The sequence below is a fragment of the Hylobates moloch genome, unplaced genomic scaffold (genome assembly GCF_009828535.3).
Source record: "Hylobates moloch isolate HMO894 unplaced genomic scaffold, HMol_V3 SCAFFOLD_17, whole genome shotgun sequence".
In the NCBI taxonomy this organism is placed as follows: Eukaryota; Metazoa; Chordata; class Mammalia; order Primates; family Hylobatidae; genus Hylobates; species Hylobates moloch.
The window spans coordinates 5972195-5990972 of NW_026652292.1; the positions used below are offsets into that span (position 1 = coordinate 5972195).

General features: G+C 48.0%; 1 protein-coding gene across 2 annotated transcripts in view; it reads left to right on the top strand.

Annotated features, from left to right (window-relative positions):
* Positions 1-5: 5 nt before the first annotated feature.
* TENT4A (terminal nucleotidyltransferase 4A) overlaps positions 6-18778 on the top strand; it is a 42754-nt gene continuing 23981 nt past the window's right edge. For both annotated transcript variants that reach the window (XM_058430139.1, XM_032135403.2), the window contains exon 1: positions 6-483. The gene's annotated coding sequence lies outside the window, so the exon portion shown is untranslated. The remainder of the gene's footprint in view (positions 484-18778) is intronic.

Consider the following 18778-nt stretch of genomic DNA (forward strand, 5'->3'; position numbering starts at 1 on the left):
CGCCGCGCGCCCTGGCGCGCTGGCCCCCGCGCTGCTGACGGCGCTGGGGCCCGCGGCCGAGGGCGCGCGGCGCTTGCACAAGTCGCCGTCGCTGTCGTCCTCGTCGTCGTCCTCGTCCAACGCGGAGTCGGGCACCGAGAGCCCCGGCTGCTCGTCGTCGTCCTCCAGCAGCGCTTCGCTGGGCCGACCGGGCGGCGGCCGCGGCGGCGCCTTCTTCAACTTCGCCGACGGCGCGCCCAGCGCCCCCGGCACAGCCAACGGGCACCCCGGGCCGCGCGGCCCCGCGCCCGCCGGCTCCCCGTCGCAGCACCAGTTCCACCCGGGTCGCCGGAAACGCGAGAACAAGGCCAGCACCTACGGCCTCAACTACCTGCTGTCCGGCAGCCGCGCGGCCGCTCTCAGCGGAGGGGGCGGCCCCGGGGCCCAGGCGCCGCGGCCCGGCACCCCGTGGAAGAGCCGCGCGTACAGCCCGGGCATCCAGGGGTGAGTGCGCGGGGCGGCCGCGGGGGCGGGGGCGGGGACCATGGTCCTGGCCGGCGCCCGCGGTGCAGACACCCGTCCCAGGCGCCCGGGCTTTTGGAGGATGGATATTGAAGGCGAAGGCCAAGGCCCGACTCTGCACTGAAAGTTTGTTTTTTAAATATCAAACTCATTTATAATGGAGTGACTTGCCCAGATCCTACAAGTAACAGTGCAAGAAAGGGGCTGCTGAGTAGGACCTGCAGGTATTTGTCTTTTTTACTCTTGAGATTGGAAGGGGAAATCGACTCTCTTCCCCTCCACCCCGCCTCCGGGCAAGTGAGGAACCCCTTGTCAAAGTGGGGCGTAGATAAGTGTGGCGTTTCATGTAAGTTGCAGAATAATTTAGCATTGCCAGGAACTCAAATCACGTCGAAGGTAAATATTAACCTTCTTAATTTCATTTTTTAAAAAAATTTAACTGTCAACTTAGAGGTGATTCATTTTTTGGGGGGTGTTGTGTGCTTTAATTTCGTGCTGCAATTAACATAAGCATCGCCTATGGTTTATAAACATTGGCTTAATTCAAAGAAAAAAACAGATTTGTCATGTATGTCTATTCTTTGGAAGATGCCATTTTTATTTGAAATATTTCTACATCCGCCTAGAGGGAATTAGAGACGCTACTTAAATTTAGTGCGCTTACAGACGGCAAGGAATGAAACGAAAGGTGGTGTGTGTGTGTTGGGGTTGGAATTGTCCCAGGTGAGGCTGTTCAGGTGTGATGCTGTTGACGCAGCCCTTTTGCCGTTTTGGGCTTTTTTGAGCGTCTGGAAGTAATTTATGTGTAGGTTGTATGTCAGTATTTTAAGACTTAAATGATAAGTTTTCCTTGCACAATTTTTTCCCCCAAATTTAAAAAACAATTATGGATTTGCCGGGGTGTGAGGGTTGTTGCATGCAGTAGAGTCCTACAAATAACCACAATTGCTAGGTGTTGGGAGTTCTTACAGTAAACTTTTTCTTGTAACTCTGTTTCTCATTTGAAGTATGTTGGGAAACACGAGTTGATACTTCCTTAAAGCGTGTGATACACTGTAATAGCTGCATATTCTGTAACTTATTTCACCTGGCTTGGGCTACAAGCGATACCTTCTAAATTCCCCGAAGTGTAAACAAGCAGTGCAGACGCTGGTGAGAGCGCAGACTCCTCTCCTCTCCCTCCGGTTCTTACCTGTAGAACTTTCTGAGAGCAGGTGGTTGGGAGCAGTTTCTTCTTGATGAATAGCAATATATACCTAAGGGCTCGCTTGGGAGGACCTTTAGGTTTCCAGCCTGTTATGTAACTGGAATGGACTCCGTTTCTCTTAGCACTAGAAAAAACAAAAAGACACGTGGTCTCTGCCAGTCTTAGGTTGTACCTCTGCTCCTAGAAAGCGGTAGCGCATCAGGCCCCATGCACCTCACTTGGGCTCCCGGAGCTGGTAACTCTAGTCAGGCTCAGTAGGTAGTGTTGCTTTTGTTAGTGAATGAGCCCACTAGGGTCAGGTGCTGTGCTAGGATCTGGGGATCTGGGGCAGGGACTGCATGGGAGACACAATCTCATGATCTTGACCCACCCTGAAATCTGCCTGCAAGTGCCCCCTGCCTAGAGCACAAGAGTACCCTGCTCAGTTGTGCAGGTCCCCTCTCACGCTGTTCGTCACCCACGTCCAGTCACTCATCAGATGCTGTTCGTTTGGCCCTTTTAATCTCTCCACACTTCATCCTCCCTCATGCAGGCTCTTGTTACCTCTGTGGAGATTGCTTAAGTAGCGGGAGGTGCCTTTGATGCACTCTGGTCCTGCTTGAGTCCTTTCCCATCACTGCTAATGGGGCAATCTTCTCTGCCAGCAGGTCTGGTCAGATTCCCCTTCACCCTGTGATGTCACCTCCCCCATTTCCAATCCCCCACATTAAAGACTAAAGCCTAAAACTCAGCAACACCTCCAGGGCTCTGCTGCTCAGATGGCCCTGGGTCCTGGCTCCTGGCCCCACCCCTTGCCAACCTGTTAGAATCTAGCTGTAAGGCAGTATGGTGTAGGGCATGAGAGGGCTCTGAAGCCCGCCAGGAGGTCTGGTTTGATACTGCAGTCTTGCTCTTTGAACCTTCCTTTTCCCCTTTGCTGGAGACCTCTTCTTGCCTGTCTCTGGGTGGTGTGTACCATGCCTCCAGTATGGCCTTGGGTGCATCCACTTCCTGCCGTCTCTGCCCAAAGGGGCCTGTGAGGACCACCTGCTATGTGCTCAGAAGGGCACGGTGACCTCTGCTTGGGCTGCTACTCCAGCTACTCTTTCAAAAGTAAACCTAAGCGGTGGTAGAGTTGGGCCTGTGGCTAGAGGAGGTAAGGTCCCCGCAGTGATCATTTCCACATGGCCCGTTGGTCCAATATGAACTAACCTTTTTGTATCAAGAAATTGTTCTGTCTAGAACTTGCTTCTGGCCATCAGCTTACCCAGAGTGTTGAGAAAGGCCACCAAAAAGTCTTACAGTTGTGGCTTAGCTAAGGAAATAACTGAGTTTCAAAGGCACACCTGGGCTGACCAATAGTAAAGGACCTTGTTGCTGAGAAGCTGCTTGGGGTTGCGATATAGGCCGAGGACGTGCACTTCTAAAAATGCAGTGTGCATTCCTCATGGGAGGATGAGCCTGCTGTGGAGCATTGGCTGAACCCAGTTGGGTCTTTGCCTGGTAGCCCATGTGGCAACCCGCACTATTTGTCCTTTTCTGGGGAGGAGTTTTCTGCCCTTGGACACTTTGCCTGGTGGCTTGGCCGTGTGAGACTGCCAGTCTGCCTTCTGCCTCAAGTAGGATGAAGAAAAAGCAGGTGAAAGAGGACAGGGATTGGTGCAAGAACCTTCAGAGGAGAGGAGGTGAAATGCTCCTTTTGCCTCTGGTTCTTATTCCATTGTTTGATTGAAATCCCAACCCCTTGTTTTGGGAATGGTGTGCTTAGCGTGAGCTGTGCTGTCTACCTGGGCTTCTGACCTAGAGATGTTGGGCAGGTGTGTGGACAGGCCCTGGGCCCTTTGCATCCCAGCCTCTGGCTGCTGTCACTTGGAAGTGCTCTCATCCCCTGGCCCAGCAGGGCTTTGGGCTGTTGTTACTTTGTCATGGTCGTTCTAGCAGCTTGGAAACCTCTTCAGGTTAAAAGTCTTGCGTAAGTGAGAGTGGGAGCATGGCCCTCAGATATTTGGCCACATCCTTACTGGTGTGTTACAGAGACCCAGGAAGAATGTAGTTGAACGAAGACACGTGCAGGTGTCCCGGGCCCTGAACTGCTTCTATTCAGAGTTTGGCCTTTCGAAGGCTGTGCCATCTCAGGTGTGCCTGCAGTGTGCAGCAGCTGTATGCTGCCTCCTCTTTGCAGGTTTCTTGATATTTAATCTCATCTTTTAATATCTTCTATTAACTCAAAGGCAATTCTGTTCTTAGTTTGAAGTCTGATCGAGACCGACCACTGTCGGCATAGGACATGGTCAGCCATGCCCCACAAGGCCCCTGGTGAGAGTCGTTTCCAACTTGGTGCATGTTTTTCTCAGTTCTTTCCTGCGAAGAAGTCAGAGCGTGGAGGCGCAACCAGGATCCCCCCTCTCCCTCTAGCCTGACCTCACTGACATAAAGTAGAGCAGGTGTGACCTGTCCGGAACATCCTTGTGATGCTCAGCAGGGACTGCTGCAGAGCACTGGAGGCATCCTAGGGGCCTTTCCCTCCCATACTTTCCTGTGAGTGTCCAGGATGCATGAGAGAGGTTGTCGTGAGACCTGCCTTGAAGGGTGGCGGTGGCGCATGTGGACCTTGCTTTCTGAGTTTCCCTCTCTGAGTCCCAGAGGTATAAGCTTGTGGAGAGAAGCGTGCACGATCACACTAAGTGGATACTTGCTCCTGCACTGTTGGAGGAGGAAGAGGAGTTAATTTCATCAATGAACTCTTCCAGCACTCCTTCCATTTAGTAATAGCATCACTTGTTCCTGTCGTTTGTTCCATGGCCAAGCTCCACAAGGTGAAATTGAAAATCGAGTGCAAGACACTGGCTGTGCTGGAGTTGAGGAAAGTTTTGCTGGAGAACTGCTTGCACCGTATGTCTGGTTACTGATAGACGAGGACTGGCCAGGTCAGGACAGCTGACACTTGAAGAAGGGGCTGCCCAGGAGGGCATGACAGACTCTGGAAAAGGAGGGTGGGAGTATTAAACTGGCTGGGAATGAGAGGCCTCCAATCTTTTCACCGAAAAAAAAAAAAAAAAAGGCTTAATGCTCGTGCTGTGGAAGTCAGAATGGAGCAAAGTGGGTTCTGTTTTGCTGCTGTGAGCCTGTGATGGAACAACAGTGTCATTTGCTTTTTCTCAGAAATATTTAATGCATGTTTGTGACATAATTTTTTAAAGTAATTTTAAGTAAATATTTTAAAGTAAAAAGTTGTAAGATTTGTGTCTCAAGGTAAAGTCTCAAACGTTCTTTGGTCACTGTTTAATATGAGATTTTGTCCTCATTTTAAATGGATTCATGTAAGCGTCCTGTGGAAGAAGAGTTAATAGTTACCCTTGGAAAATAAGAACTTTTTATGCCTCAGTTAGGTCATATGGTTTAGGATCTGATTTTGTAGTTGTGGAGTAAAAAAGGTTAAGAAAATAAACAACAAACCTTGATATTCAAATTCAGAAACTTGATTTTTGAGGATGCAACCAGAATTTGGACTAAAGGTACAGAGGAGTGGCAGAGTCAGACCACCCAGACTTGCAGAATATTGAAGAAGCCGCAGTGCTGCTGTGGAGAGGCCCTTTCTAGGAGGTGTGGCTGGCTTGTCAGTGCTTCCTCTTCTCTGCAGTGAATTGGATGGCAAGCCTCACCCTCTTTGAAAGCTGCCACTCTGAACCTGCCTTGAGAAGCACCTCAGGGAGGGCAGGCAGGTGCCCAAGTTACCTGACCTGTTGTGAACATGTGCCTGAGTGAGGTGGCAAGGATGCCTTTTCTCCCAACACTGGGGATGCACACTCATGCAACATCCTATTTTTGAGATTTCTATGTTGTGGTAGTTCTCTGTTGCTGTGTAGCAAATTAGCATAAACTCAGAGGCTTAGAAGAACACTCATTTATGGTATTGCAGATTCTGTGTGTCAGATCAGAGATGGCGGGGCTGGGTTCTCTGCTCAGGCTTTTGCAAGGCTGAAGTCAAGGTGTTGGCCAGCTGTGTTCTCAGCTGGCACTCAGGGTCCTCTTACCAGCACATTCCTGTTATTGTCAGAATTCAGTTCCTTGCAGGATAGAAGTCCTTGATTGCTTGCTAGCTGCCAGCAGGGAAGTTGGGTAGGGCGCTCTCAGCTTCTTAAGGCCACCTGCATTCCATCTGCAAAGCAAGGTACTTTGAATTTCTCTGATGTTTCCCGCCAGCTGGAGGAAGCCCCCTGCTTCTATGGGCTTGTGTGATTGAGTCAGGCTCCTGCAGGTAACCTGCCTACCTGAAGGTCATGTAGTAATACAACATGATCATGGTGTGATAACCTCATCAGAGCCACAGGTTCCAAGGAATAGGGTGTAGGACCTTGAGGGGAGGAGGTTCTTTTGTGGGTAGACTTCCCCCAGCATGGAATTGGTTGATGAGGACGTTGTGGTTCTTCTTGTCCAGCACTTTTCCCCTGACTGGACTCCAGCCCATTGCAGTGACTCTTGCAGATTGCCAGTTCTGTCCTCTGGCTTGGTGGTTACTACTGAACTCAGGCAGCCACTATAAACAGGAGAACCTTTCTGTGCTGCACTCAGATGGACATTCTTTAAAATATGTCATTTAAAAGTTTGCAGGACTACTCGGGAGGCAGAGGCAGGAGAATACCTTGAACCAGGAAGTTGGAGGTTGCAGTGATCCGAGATCGCGCCATAGTACTCTAGCCTGGCGACAGAGTGAGACTCCGTCTCAAAATAAAATAAAAAATAAATTAAATTAAAGTTTTCAGGAAAGCTGTGTGAATTTATGAAAATACAGTGATTGAAAAGTCCTGTTCACGAGGTGTCCTGCATTGGCTAGTTTAGGAAAGGGGTCTTTCCTATGCAGGTGGGGGTTGATGACTTACCCAAGAGTCACCTCTGGAACCCAGTTCTCTTAAGTTCATAGCAGTCCATCTTTGCTTTGCAGAAGATGTGGGGAACACTTGTCCTGCAAGCCCAGGTTCGTAGGAATGTTGGCTTCCCCAGAACCTTGGCTTCAGAGCACGGTGCCTCCTTTAGGAGGCACAAGAAAACTCCCACACGGTTCTTCCCTCTGTCCTTTCCTGAGCCCCCTCTGAGTGTTTGGCTCTTGTGGAGTTGCTGCTGTTACAAAGCTGACCCCACTGCCCTCCTGAGTCTCCTCAGGGAAGGAGGGGCTGTATTGTAGCCCGCATTCTTAGTGCCAAGCACACGGTATCCACCAAGTAAGTATCTCCCAAGAAAGAAGAGCAGAAGGAGGATCTGCCAACTCAGGAGAGCAGGTGGGGGGATGGCAAGTCTACGGAGTATTCATAAACCAAATGCTAAGGGAAACTTTTGTTGTTTGTCTTAGAATTTAAAAAAAATAAAGTCTGTTGCAGTTTATCTGCTTTCCTTCCTGGAGAGTGGCTAAACTAGTGTTCTGTTTTACAATATAGAATGCAAAAGCAGAAAACATTCAAGAAAATTCTATACTGTATTTGAAAAACATCACCGTTTAGTTTTAACTGCTCTTTGTTTCTTATTGTAAAAATTAATACCTAACTATGAAAAGTTAGAAAGCCTGGGGAAGTATGGAGATGAGTTGTCCATCATTGGGCCACTAGAGAGTGCCCTATGAGCCTGTCCCTGGTGTCCTGGACTCTGGTGATGTGCACTGCATTTGCTGGCAGTGAGCCAGGGGGCGGGCCACATCTAGGCCTGGGCCCGGTAGATCTCTGCAGAACTTTATCCATCTCTCGGCTGACAGGGTGGGCTAGATGGGAGCAGCTCTGAGGGTCCCTGTTGGCAGAGAATGTCTTTGATTATCAACAACATGCCTTTTTGTTGTGGGCTTGTGATCCTTTTCTTTCCTAAATCAGCTGCTGTGCATAACCAGTTAGGCTCTCCTGTGGCTTCAGATTGGAATTAGTTTCCCAAGTGCTAGGATGTGGGTGTTAGGTGATTTCTATCTTTCCATTTGAAAGAGATTTCAGATTATTGTAACATTTCTGGAATCCTGTCGATCTGAAGCAATGGCTAGGATGTAGTAGTTTAAGGGAAATGAAAAGTCGAATTATTTTGATGTTTCTGCTTCAAACCTGCTGCATGGAGTCCATTTGTCAGCATTGGGAGCCACATGCTTGGCTCTTAAGAGCCTAGCTCCATCAGCCCATGTCACACACTCACAGGTCTGGCTTTGGCTGGTTTCGCCACGGTTTCTAACTTGAGCCTCAGTTTCCCCACCTGTGAAGCAGAGCCTGTGGCACCCACCTCAGAGAGCACATGAAAGACTTGGAAGCACTGGAGAGATTAAAAAGGCCACTGCTGCCCTTTTCTCCTCTCTTTAAGGAAATTGAAACCAAAAATTAAGTCCTCCTTGTTGCCAGCTGGACAGGAAAAGCCTTTTTCTTGGTTTTTGAAAATACAGCTTTCACTTTCAGACCAAAGTGAAAACTGCTAAAGACTGAATGTTCTGAGTCTTGGGAGTGGGGGCTGGAGGGGTGTTATGAATTGAAAGATACCTTTCTATTTTTAAAACATTTTAACAATGCCTTAATAATGAATAATGTCTGGTCTAGTTTTGTGTTTGTTTGTTGTTTTTTTTTTTTTTTTTTTTTTAATTGTTCTGAAGGTACATCAGCACTGTTCTACAGCTTTAAATAAGAATCTCATCTCCCCAGAGGCAAGGGCACTCTTGATGTATTTGCTCAGGGCTGTATGTGCTGCTGTGTGTAACTCGTTTAAAGTTGGTTAAGGTTTTTTTCGTGCACCTAGTAGAAGGAGAGGATGAAGTGTTTTCTGAACTCTTTGCAGCTTCTAACATAGTGTTCTGTGTATAGTGAAGGAAAACAAAATTAAGGGCCAGGGAACATTAAGTAGGCAACTAGAACAGCACTGTCCAGTAGAACTTCCTGTGGAGATGCAGTAATTCTATTTTTGCCCTAATACAGTAGCCACTGGCCGTATGTGACTTTTGAGCACTTGAAATGTGACAAATGCAACTGAGGAGCTGAATTTTAATTTTATTTACTTTTAATTAAAATTTAAATGGCCATATATTTAGACAGCTCTAAACTGCAGTAACTTTAGACTATTTGATTCAGTAACTGTTGTCGAAATAAATTGAAACTCATACAACAGTAAAAGCTGTGTTACTCCGCAAGTTACCACTGTGAAAGCTCTAGAAATTGTTTGAGTTTCCAATGCAAATCCTTTTCAAAAAGCCGCTGTTTTAATAGCACATGAAGCATAAAATAGGTTCATAGCGCAACACAGAGCAACACGGAGCAACTGTTGTGACCTGGAGTGTCTCCAGTCCAGCATGCAGGTGATAGGTCTCAGCGTTTTTGCACGCAGGTTAATGATGGTGCAGACGGTCACTTCCTTCCCTCAACAGTCTTCCTGGTCACCAGCACCACTGTGGCTTGTGTGTGGGGCTCTTTTGGCTTAACTCTCTGCAAGAGTTTGCTCCTTGAGCTCCCAGAGCCGACCCATGAAATGAGTGGTATTACTCCTGTTTTGTAGACAGAACACTGAAGCCTTGACAGGCTGACGTGACCTGGCAAAGGGTGCTGCAGTTGGAAATGTGAATTCACGGCTGACATCTGGGCACTTTACTCCTAACAGTGTTCAGTGAACTAAATGTCGCTAACATGCAGAGGATGGAACCTAGCAACTCATTCTACAAACATGGTTCAAATATGTTGGTACAGGGCCTTTTGCTTTGTTTTCCTAAAGAGATTAGATTCAGATGTGGTGGGGTGCTTTGACAGCCACCACAGGACAAAGTCGACAGCTGTGGGGTTGGGGAGTGTTGAGGATTTCAGAGGGAAGCCAGTCGTGCGCAGTAGTATGCTCAGGTTCGTGCTTTCTCGAGGTGTTCCAGAACTGGCCTGGAGGGAGGCTGCAGTGTGGGAGCAGGATTTCTGTCACCTGGAGTATTCTTAGAAGTTGCATTCTATGAAGAGTGGAGCATCTGATGAGCTGTTTACTCGCTGTTTTATCTGACGGCAGTTGAAAGACAAAGCAGGACTGGCAGCGCAGCCGCCTCAGTCAGCACTGCTGCGTTGGGGGCTTGACCTGCAGTCTCGCAATCCTAGACGATAACTCATTTTGAAGAGAGAAAAATTAAGCATTAAGTGATTCAAGCGTCTCGCCCAAGGCGCTACTAGAAAATAAAGGCACTGGTGCCCAGATGCAGGTCTGCATGGGGTGCAAGCCTGGGCTTCTTCCCACCTCCCCCACAGAGAGGGCACTGGTATGTTGGAGTGAAGAGCCACACAAGACCTCTGTGAATGGGCAGAGATGGGCCTGTGGCGCAACACAGTAAAGTGTATTTTGGTTATAGGCATCGTCTCTAAACTTATGTAAAACATTATTAAAAAAATGGAAGGACAGTGATGAAATGATGGCCAAAAATAAGAAAAGGATACCTTGCACGTCCTGTGAAATGCAAAGAAATTCTAAAGTGTCATTATGAGTTACCTCATGGAAGAAAGCAAAAGGTGAATCTATCTAGAGTTTGTGGTTCTGGCTCACAAGAGACTATGTTCACGCTGAAGGACAAGTGTGATGGGTGGAAGGATAGAGCGCCGAGACCACACTCTAAAGGATATGAATCTATGGGAACTATTCAGGGAGATGAAAGCATGGAATGAACTGAAGCTTGCAAACTCATTGAGTAAAAAGGGCGTTTTAGGATTGGTTTTAGAATAAAATAACAAGGCCTGTGGTTGGGGAAGATGACTTGCTGTTCACAGAGCCTCCCTTAACAGGTGGGGACCTCAGCTTTTCCTTTGCTGCCATCAAGTGAGTGGTGTACAGTCCTAGCCACAGTAGTAATCACCACTGGCCTGACTGAGCCCTCACCCTTTATACAGTGTCTCCTGCCACCCTTCTGGGAGAGGCTGTTCTCGGCACAGCTGGCCTGGGGTCACACAGCTGGTAGGTGTAAAGCTGGCGTTGGAGTCCAGGTAGTCTCACTCTGTAGCCTGTCTCTTTGGCCACTGCACATGTAGAGCAAAGCAAGAATTGTCCAAAGAGGTAAGCTAATAAAGAGGAAAACAGGCTGGGTGCAGTGGCTCACGCCTGTAATCCCAGCACTTTGGGAGGCCGAGGGGGGCGCATCACAAGTTCAGGAGATCGAGACCATCCTGGCTAACCATTGAAACCCTGTCTCTACTAAAAATACAAAAAATTATCCGGGCGTGATGGCATGCATCTGTAGTCCCAGCTACTTGGGAGATTGAGGCAGGAGAATCTCTTGAACCCAGGAGGCAGAGGTTGCAGTGAGCCGAGATCACACTACTGCACTCTAGCCTGGGCAACAGAGCGAGACTCCGTCTCAAAAAAAAAAAAAAAAAAAAAAAAAAGACAATTATGCTGAGTTCCAGTCTCTGGGTCCAGAGAAGTGATGTCTGGCTTCTCAGGAGAGATGCCGATGCTGTCTGAGGGCCTGCCCAGTCTCCAAATGATTCAGAGACTCCAGAGATGGACAGCTAGTGCCCTGATTTTCCCAAGGATTCTGAGGGTGACTTCTGTCAACCAAACAGGAGGACCTGGTGCTGTCATCACCAGTTGGAGAGAGCCTGCTTTGTGAGGCTGGGGACCACCTGCTGTGTGTGCCATCTTACACTGCCATTTGCTGATTGCTTTAAAGCTAGAGGTTGTTTCTAAGAGTGCTTCGTGCTAACTAAAACATAATGACATTGCTTTTATAAAACTGATCCGTGGTTTTTTTAAGCAGAAAGCTCTAAAGTCACTCAATCCCACCACCCAGAAGCACAATCAGGTGACTGCCACTGTAGGACCTTTCTCTAGGCTCGTGTAGATGGACACATGGATTGGTCAGTAGAAATACTTACATTAAAAGTCTTATCTTTACATAAATTTGCCAAATTATTAATTTTACTTGAAAGGGAAAGATGTCTAGCTTCAGTTGGAAATACTAGTTTCTAAGAGATACTGCTAAGACTAAGCATAAAACATGATGAAAACCTTTAGTGGCTAAGTGCAGCAACGTCAGAGTAAAAGCTTTGATGAAGTCTTGGTTTGCTTGGGCTGTGTAGGTTGGAGGCTCAGCCTTTGTTTCTCCCTCCTGTGGTGCCCAGTGGTAGTGTTTCTGTGTCCATGAATTTTCAGCATCTGTAGTTTGTTCGTAGTTATGACCACTGTTGCACCGAGCCCTTACCGAGGGCCAGGCCCTGTGCTAAGCACTTGCCAGTGTGGATTCATTAAGTCCTCATGACAGCACCATGTGGGGAGAGCTGCGTCCCTGTGTTGTACTTGGGATGCGATCTGACCCCAGGCACTTCAGGCTCCTGAAGGGTCTGCAGTCTCGCCTCTGCTTGGGAAACCACGATTTGCAGCATATTCCACAGACCTCATGCTCATCAGCAGGAGGCTTCCCGGTACTGCTGCCCGAGATTTCTAAGTTCCTAACATGGTTCATGCTTCTGGTGAGTTTCTTTGAGGCGACGCCCCCCGCGTTGCCTCTGGTCAGCTCAGTCCTGTGGTCCCTCAGGGCATCCTGCAGTGTCCTCTGGCTGTGACTTGTGCCGCGCCACCTTGACCTGGCATCCACTGTCCTCTACCGCGTTTGCAGATAGGAGCCACTCTTGGTGCCTTTTTGTCATGTGTGTTGAATGGTCAGGGTCCCAAATAGCTGATTGGGAGCACTCTCCTTGAATCTGCCATGTGCCTGGGTCGCAGGTGACTGGGCCCCTCTTTGCTTCAGAACCCACTTGTGTTGCTTGTCCTCTCTGGCTTGGAGGGTTGTGTGGAATCAGAGGTGAGACCCAGTCCCCAGGGATGGGCGGTTGCCTTTGATTGCCCAGCTGTCCTCAGCGCCCTCCCTGCCGCGCCCAACTGCTGCCTCAGTTGCTTACTTGAGGATCTGGATATAGACTGAGGTTGGCCTTAGCGTGGCAGCGGGTTTCTCTTGAGTCTTGGATACTTTGTTACTGGTCCCATTTTCCTGTGGGTGGGAGTGTCTGTCTTGCTTGGCCCAGCCTCCCAGAGACCTTAGCTGTCTTAGTACATGGGTTCTGCCTGCCTTGGTCCCCAGCTCGCCACCCTATTGCTTCTTCGCTCTTGTTCCACTCCTTGTTGCCGTCCACCCTGTGCTTTCTTGATGTGTCCTTACTTGGTGTTTCTGTGGAGCAGGGCGTCCTGGGCTTCCTTTCTGATCCCTGGCTCCTGTGCTCTTTCGTGCTGGGCTCCCTCTTCCCTTCCCTTTTCCGTTGTGTTGCCCTCACACAGCTGGCATGCCATGGATGTCTCTCACCCAAGCCCTTCTTAGTGTTGCTCACCGAAACCCCTCCCACCTTGCCCCCGGGACCTTCTCCCCTTCCAGGCTGCATGCAGGCTGAGGGCCTGGCATCTCAGCGGGAGGCGGTGGGGCCTTTGCTGGCACCTGGGCTTGCATCCTGACTTTCTGAGGGCCGAGTCCTTTTGGTGCATCTTGAATCTCCTCCAGGCTTCGGACTCTCTGCTTAGCAGCTGGCCCATGGGGACAGGTACACTCAGGCCTGGTCTTAGACTCCGCAGCTTGGGCTGTGCTGGTGCCTTTGGTGCCCTCTTAGTCCATCGCACCTGGGGTCCCCGTCCTGCTGTCCATTGTGCCAGAGTGCTGTCCCCTTGTCTTTCCATAACTGGCTGCTCATTACCTTTCCCATCTCAGCCTCAGTACCAGCCACTTGGTATCAGGGAGGCTCTCCCTGACCAACCTAAAGTTCACAGCCGTGGTTACCAGTTTAAATTTCTGCATAGCAACTTTTTGGTTTATTTTGGCTACTTATCTCCCCCATCATGCCCCCTGTCCCTCCCATATAAACTTGATGAGAGTAGGTACCGCATCTCATCATCCTGCCCACAGCTCTACTGTCTGTATCAGCCGGGGTGCGCTATGCAGAGGATCACGGGTAAATAACTGCAGACCACGAATCCCATCTGCTTGCTGTGCTTTAATATTGGCTTACATCTTTGGATCGGGTGAGTTCTTTTCCCTCTCTCCCTCTCTCTCACTCGCTCATACTTACTTTGTGTAATTGGTGATTTCCAGCCTTTTGTATAGTCCTTTCTTGAATAGTTGTTTTCTGTCATCTTGGCGGGGCCTCAAGGGGTTGACTGTGCGGAGGGCAGGGGCTGCAGAGCTGCAGCTGCTGCCTGGGGTCTCACGGCGCCTGTGAGGTGTAGGCAGGTGCTTTGCCTATGAGCCGTCTGTAGAATGGGGTGACGGTGGTTTCATCAGACTCAGTGAAGCGTGTCATACAGTGAGTGCCTGGTCACAGCAGGCAGATGGTGAATGCCACCTAATGAGTATTCATCACCAATGAATAGTAACAGTTTTTTCTACTACGGCTATGTAATGTAGCCTCAGAATCCCACTCAGCACAGCCCCCTGGCAGCAGTGCCTTTGAGAGCTGGCATGATGAAGAGAGCCTGGTTGGCCTTACTAATGCGGCTGGGGCACTTGATAGAACACCGTCCTCACAAAGCTCATCTGGAGGTTTTCAGGATTGTAGGATAGCTTTTTCAGGGGCCTTGCCTTTGGCAGGGCAGGGACATGTACTGCTGCAGTCTGGGGTATGGGATAACTTTCTAAACCAGACCCAGCACTTTATGGCCGAAGGGGCCTTTTAGCCATGCGGGGTTAGGAGCTGACACAGGATCAGCAGCATGAGGGCCTGTAGTGCTGGGCGGCAGAGCCCGGAGGGAGCCCCTGCTGGTGTGACTTTAGTGTAAAGGCTGGGGGGTACCAGTTTCTTACAGAAGACTTAAGACGGGCACAGTGATGTCTGCTCTTTGACCCTTGCAGTATGAATTAGTAAAACTGAAATTATTACACTTCCTTTATTAGGATTATAAAAGCAATAATGACTTATTGAAGAAAATTTGGAAAATACAGAAACTACCTATAATTTTTCCATTGTTAACGTTTGAGCATATTTCTTGTCACTTTTAATGGTGCTTTAAATATGTAGCAAATGTATCATTTTGCATTTAAAAAAAACGCTAGGTAAGCATTTCCTCCTGTCCTTAAAAAGCTCTTTTAAACAACTTTAAAATATTGTATAGATAGATGTACACAATTTTCTGAACAATTGGAGTTCTATTTACATCTTTTCACTCTTTAGGAAAGGACTGGCCTGTTTCTATGTTGGGTTCCTTCCTGAGTGTGGCTTCCAGCTCAGTGGCTCAGACTTCAAGATAAAGACTTGAGTCCTGGTTGTGTATGGTCTTGGGCCAGTTACCATATGTCTAATGAATACTTAGTTTTGTCATCTATAAAATGAAAATAGTAATATTTGCCTCAAAGACTATTATTTGGGAGGATCTAGTGTGAATGTTAGTAATGTGGATATTGTGTAGTGTCCCAGGATATTAATGTTTTTAGCCTCTTGGCTCTTATTCTGTATTGTTGCCCCAAAAGATGATACTCGCTTATCTTTCATCCAGTGTAAGGATATTTGGAAAGAACAGAAAGTATAGCTGTTTTCATTTCAAAAGTGATCAGCTGCTTGAGCTAGCAAGCAAGACTTGCCCTAGCTTCCAGGCGCAGTCACGCAGTTTCACAGCAGGCGCGGTTCCTTCGGAGCACCCAGAGCTGCCCTGCGGTAGTCAGCAGTTGTGCTGTGGCTGCACTGCCAGGCTGGGTGGCAGGTGGATCAGAACCAGCAGATGTGGCTCAGGAAGTGCCTTCTTGGCCTCTCCTTAATCCCTTTCAGAGTCTGTGGGTCCTTAATTGCACTGTGGGTTGTTTCAGACTCCAGTATTAGGAGACTGAACCCCTTGGTGGTTTTTTTGTGTGTGTGCTGAGCTGGGTTGAGGACATGTTAAGCAGATGGGGTGCCTCCCCTGGGTTTGCTCCAGGTGGTACCTGTGGTGTGGGGTGGTTCTGAGTAGTTCTGGCCCCACTGCTGGAGTATCTGCCCACTCAGTTTGTGAGATGGCAGGGCTTCATCCTGGTCTGGTGCCTCATTTTCTTCTTTAGCAGTGGGCTTAGAACCAATGCAGATTCCCAAGTTAAGTATTTTTTCTGTGGCTTAATTATTACAAGCTTCTGGTACCTAAGCCCTTTCTTACTTTCTGTTCTGAGGGGAAGAGAAGATTATGGTGTTTCTCTCCCCCTCCTTGAGTGGCCCCAGGACCTTTGCATGGCATTTGCAGCATTTGCAATGTGCTTGGGTTTGCTTTACCGGGGTGAAAGTGTTGCACCCCCCAGCACCCACAAAGGCACCTCTGCTCACCCTCCAGTGAGGTTCTGACTGGCCCTGGGACATCACCTGCTCCAGGATCCTGTGTGGCTCATCCCAGGAGAGATGTGGGAGGGAAGGGGAAAAAAGGCTTACATTTGCTGAGTGGAATTTGTGTAGATCTGAGTTCCGCATTGATTCCTAAGCTGCAGAGCCCTTCTGCCCTGGCTGTTTTGTGAATGTTAGTCGGTCTTAACCTTTTTAACCAAGTTAGCATTGGCTGTCTCAGGAGGCTCACAGCTCCTGCTCCTCCTCCGGGGGAGTGCGCCCTCCTCCTCTGTCGGTAGCTGTCAGGGGCCCCTTCCCTCTGCAGCAGACTCTCCTGGGTCCTTGCCTGGCCTTCCCCTTACAAGTGAGCCTGCAGCTTCATTCACAGCCCCTGTGTAGAAAGATAGGCACATCGATAGGTCCCTCCCTGCCAAGAGTGGGAAGAACTGAGGCAGGCACTAAAAGCAGCTGACTCGCAGCCCTAGAAACACGAAGGGTTTCATTTATAGTTTCAGTCCTTTTCCTTCTTTCGAGCCTTGATTTAAAAAAAAAAAAAAAAAAAAAAAAAGTCTTGAAGGCCTGCTTCTGGGTTTTCTAATTTGTGCAGGTATTAGTTGCCTTGCAATGTAATCAAAAATAAATAAAAATGATTTATAATTAGCTCATTAACTGTATCAGTAAATGGATGCTTTAAAGAGGATCATTGATCCCTCAAAATAGAAGCAATGCAGTCATTCCCTCATTATGCTGTACTTGTGATTTGCTTAGCAACCCACTCTTCCTGAAGTTAAATATTAATCCAGACCCTATCAGTGCGACATAGTAGTGTTTGAATCAGTTGTTGTTTTGGTGTAATCGTATCAAAGCATGTTATAATATCTACAAAATTGCAGTGGTTAACTCCAAATATTTTCACTAAGGTATTTTTTTTTTGGGGGGCAAAAACGCATAGTGAACATTGTGGAGCTGAAGTGAGGGAACTTCGATTTCTGAGAAACCACTAGTTTTAAGGGTTTTGAAGGAAGAGTTGGAGGAGAGGGAGAGAATAAATCAACAGTTAATGAGTTTCCAGTATTTTCTGTCGCATTTTACGTTGTAATGGAAAAGACCGAGAACTGAACTCATATGCAGTTTGTAAAATCACTTTTTCCCTGGCATTCAGGATTGATGAGATTAACGGGGTGTTAAAAGTAAACTGAGGCACATAATTAACATGGACAGAACTGTAGACCTGAGTGTTGAGAGTTGTGAAATTTCAGTAAGTTGGGAAGACTGGAAGCACCTGTTCTTCAGAGTGCAGCTCCTCATATTCAGTAGGTTTAAGGTGCTGAAACTTTTTTTTTTTTTTTTTTTTTTTTTGAGGTAGGGTCTTGCACTGTTTCCCAGACTGGAGTGCAGTGGTGCAATCACCACTCACTGTAGCTTCGAATCCTGGGCCCTCAGCCTGCCCTCCCACATCAGCCTCCTGACTAGCTGGACGGCAGGCCTGGGCCAACATTCCTAGCTTGAAACTTCTTGTAACCAGATTGGAGGAGGAGGGCATGTTCATTTTCGTGACGTTTCCTTTCCCTTAAACATCGAATGAAATCTGACCTTTGACCATCACTTTGCTTAGAAGAAGCTACTGGATTTAAAGTCTAGGAGAATGTCCTAGAGAAGCAAGCCCATAGTATGTTCCTGTATGTTCCCCACCCAGAGACCTGCATTATGAAGTGTTTGGTGTGCTTCTTCCGGCCCCACTGTTCTTTCTAAAGTGTTTTATTTTACATACGCTGTCCTGGCTTCAGGGCTGTGACCTTTGCCTTTTTTGCCCTTTAGTTCCTTTGCCCTTTACCTACTGCAGTGCAGTGCCTGTCCTTGGGTTGACTACAAAGAAGTCACCTTTGAACAACTTAGAAATTGTGCCTTTTGGCCGGGCGCAGTGGCTCACGCTTGTAATCCCAGCACTTTGGGAGGCCGAGGCGGACAGATCACGAGGTCAGGAGATCAAGACCACGGTGAAACCCCGTCTCTACTAAAAATACAAAAAAATTAGCCAGGCGTGGTGGCGGGCGCCTGTAGTCCCAGCTACTCGGAGAGGCTGAGGCAGGAGAATGGCGTGAACCCGGGAGGCGGAGCTTGCAGTGAGCCGAGATCGCGCCACTGCACTCCAGCCTGGGTGACAGAGCGAGACTCCGTCTCAAAAAAAAAAAAAAAAAAAAAAAAAGAAATTGTGCCTTTTGGGGAAGGCAGGGCAGAGCCTTGGGGCTGAGATGGGGGAGGAGCCAGCTCTGTCCTGGGAGGGATACAAAGCGCCTGCCTGGGTGAGGCAGTGGACGGGTGGGGTTGCTTCACCTCTTTGGCCCCAGCTTCAAAACCAGCCAGTCCTCCCTGGCTTTGGCTTTGATTCAAATTTGGACAAACTTGAAAACCAGTTAATCCCATTAGCTCAGCTTCTAAAGCTGAAAATCATCCCCTAAATGGGTCACCTGTTTTCATCAATAGCTTTATTAGCAATGGAATAATATAGTTTTGTTCTCTAACTGTAGGATCCTTCTTTTGCTCTTAAAGTAGCTCAGTAAGTTGGGTCTCATAAATACATACAGCAAGCATATACCAGATACTAAAATACAAAAACATTGCTGATCTTGCTTTTTAGTACTAAAAGCAGAAATTGGGAATTTACTAAATTGAGAAGTCAGTCATTACCTTTCGATGGGTTTGGACCCTTGCAAGGTAGTGATTGTAAACGAGAGTGATCTTTTGTTGTTTTTCAATGAACTTTATTCTTTAATTTTTAGTAAAGCACACTAGGAAATAATGTTTCAGAATTCTGTTTTCGAGTAGTTTCCTGATTAAAATGAAAATTCATTAAAAAAAAAAAAAACTGCTG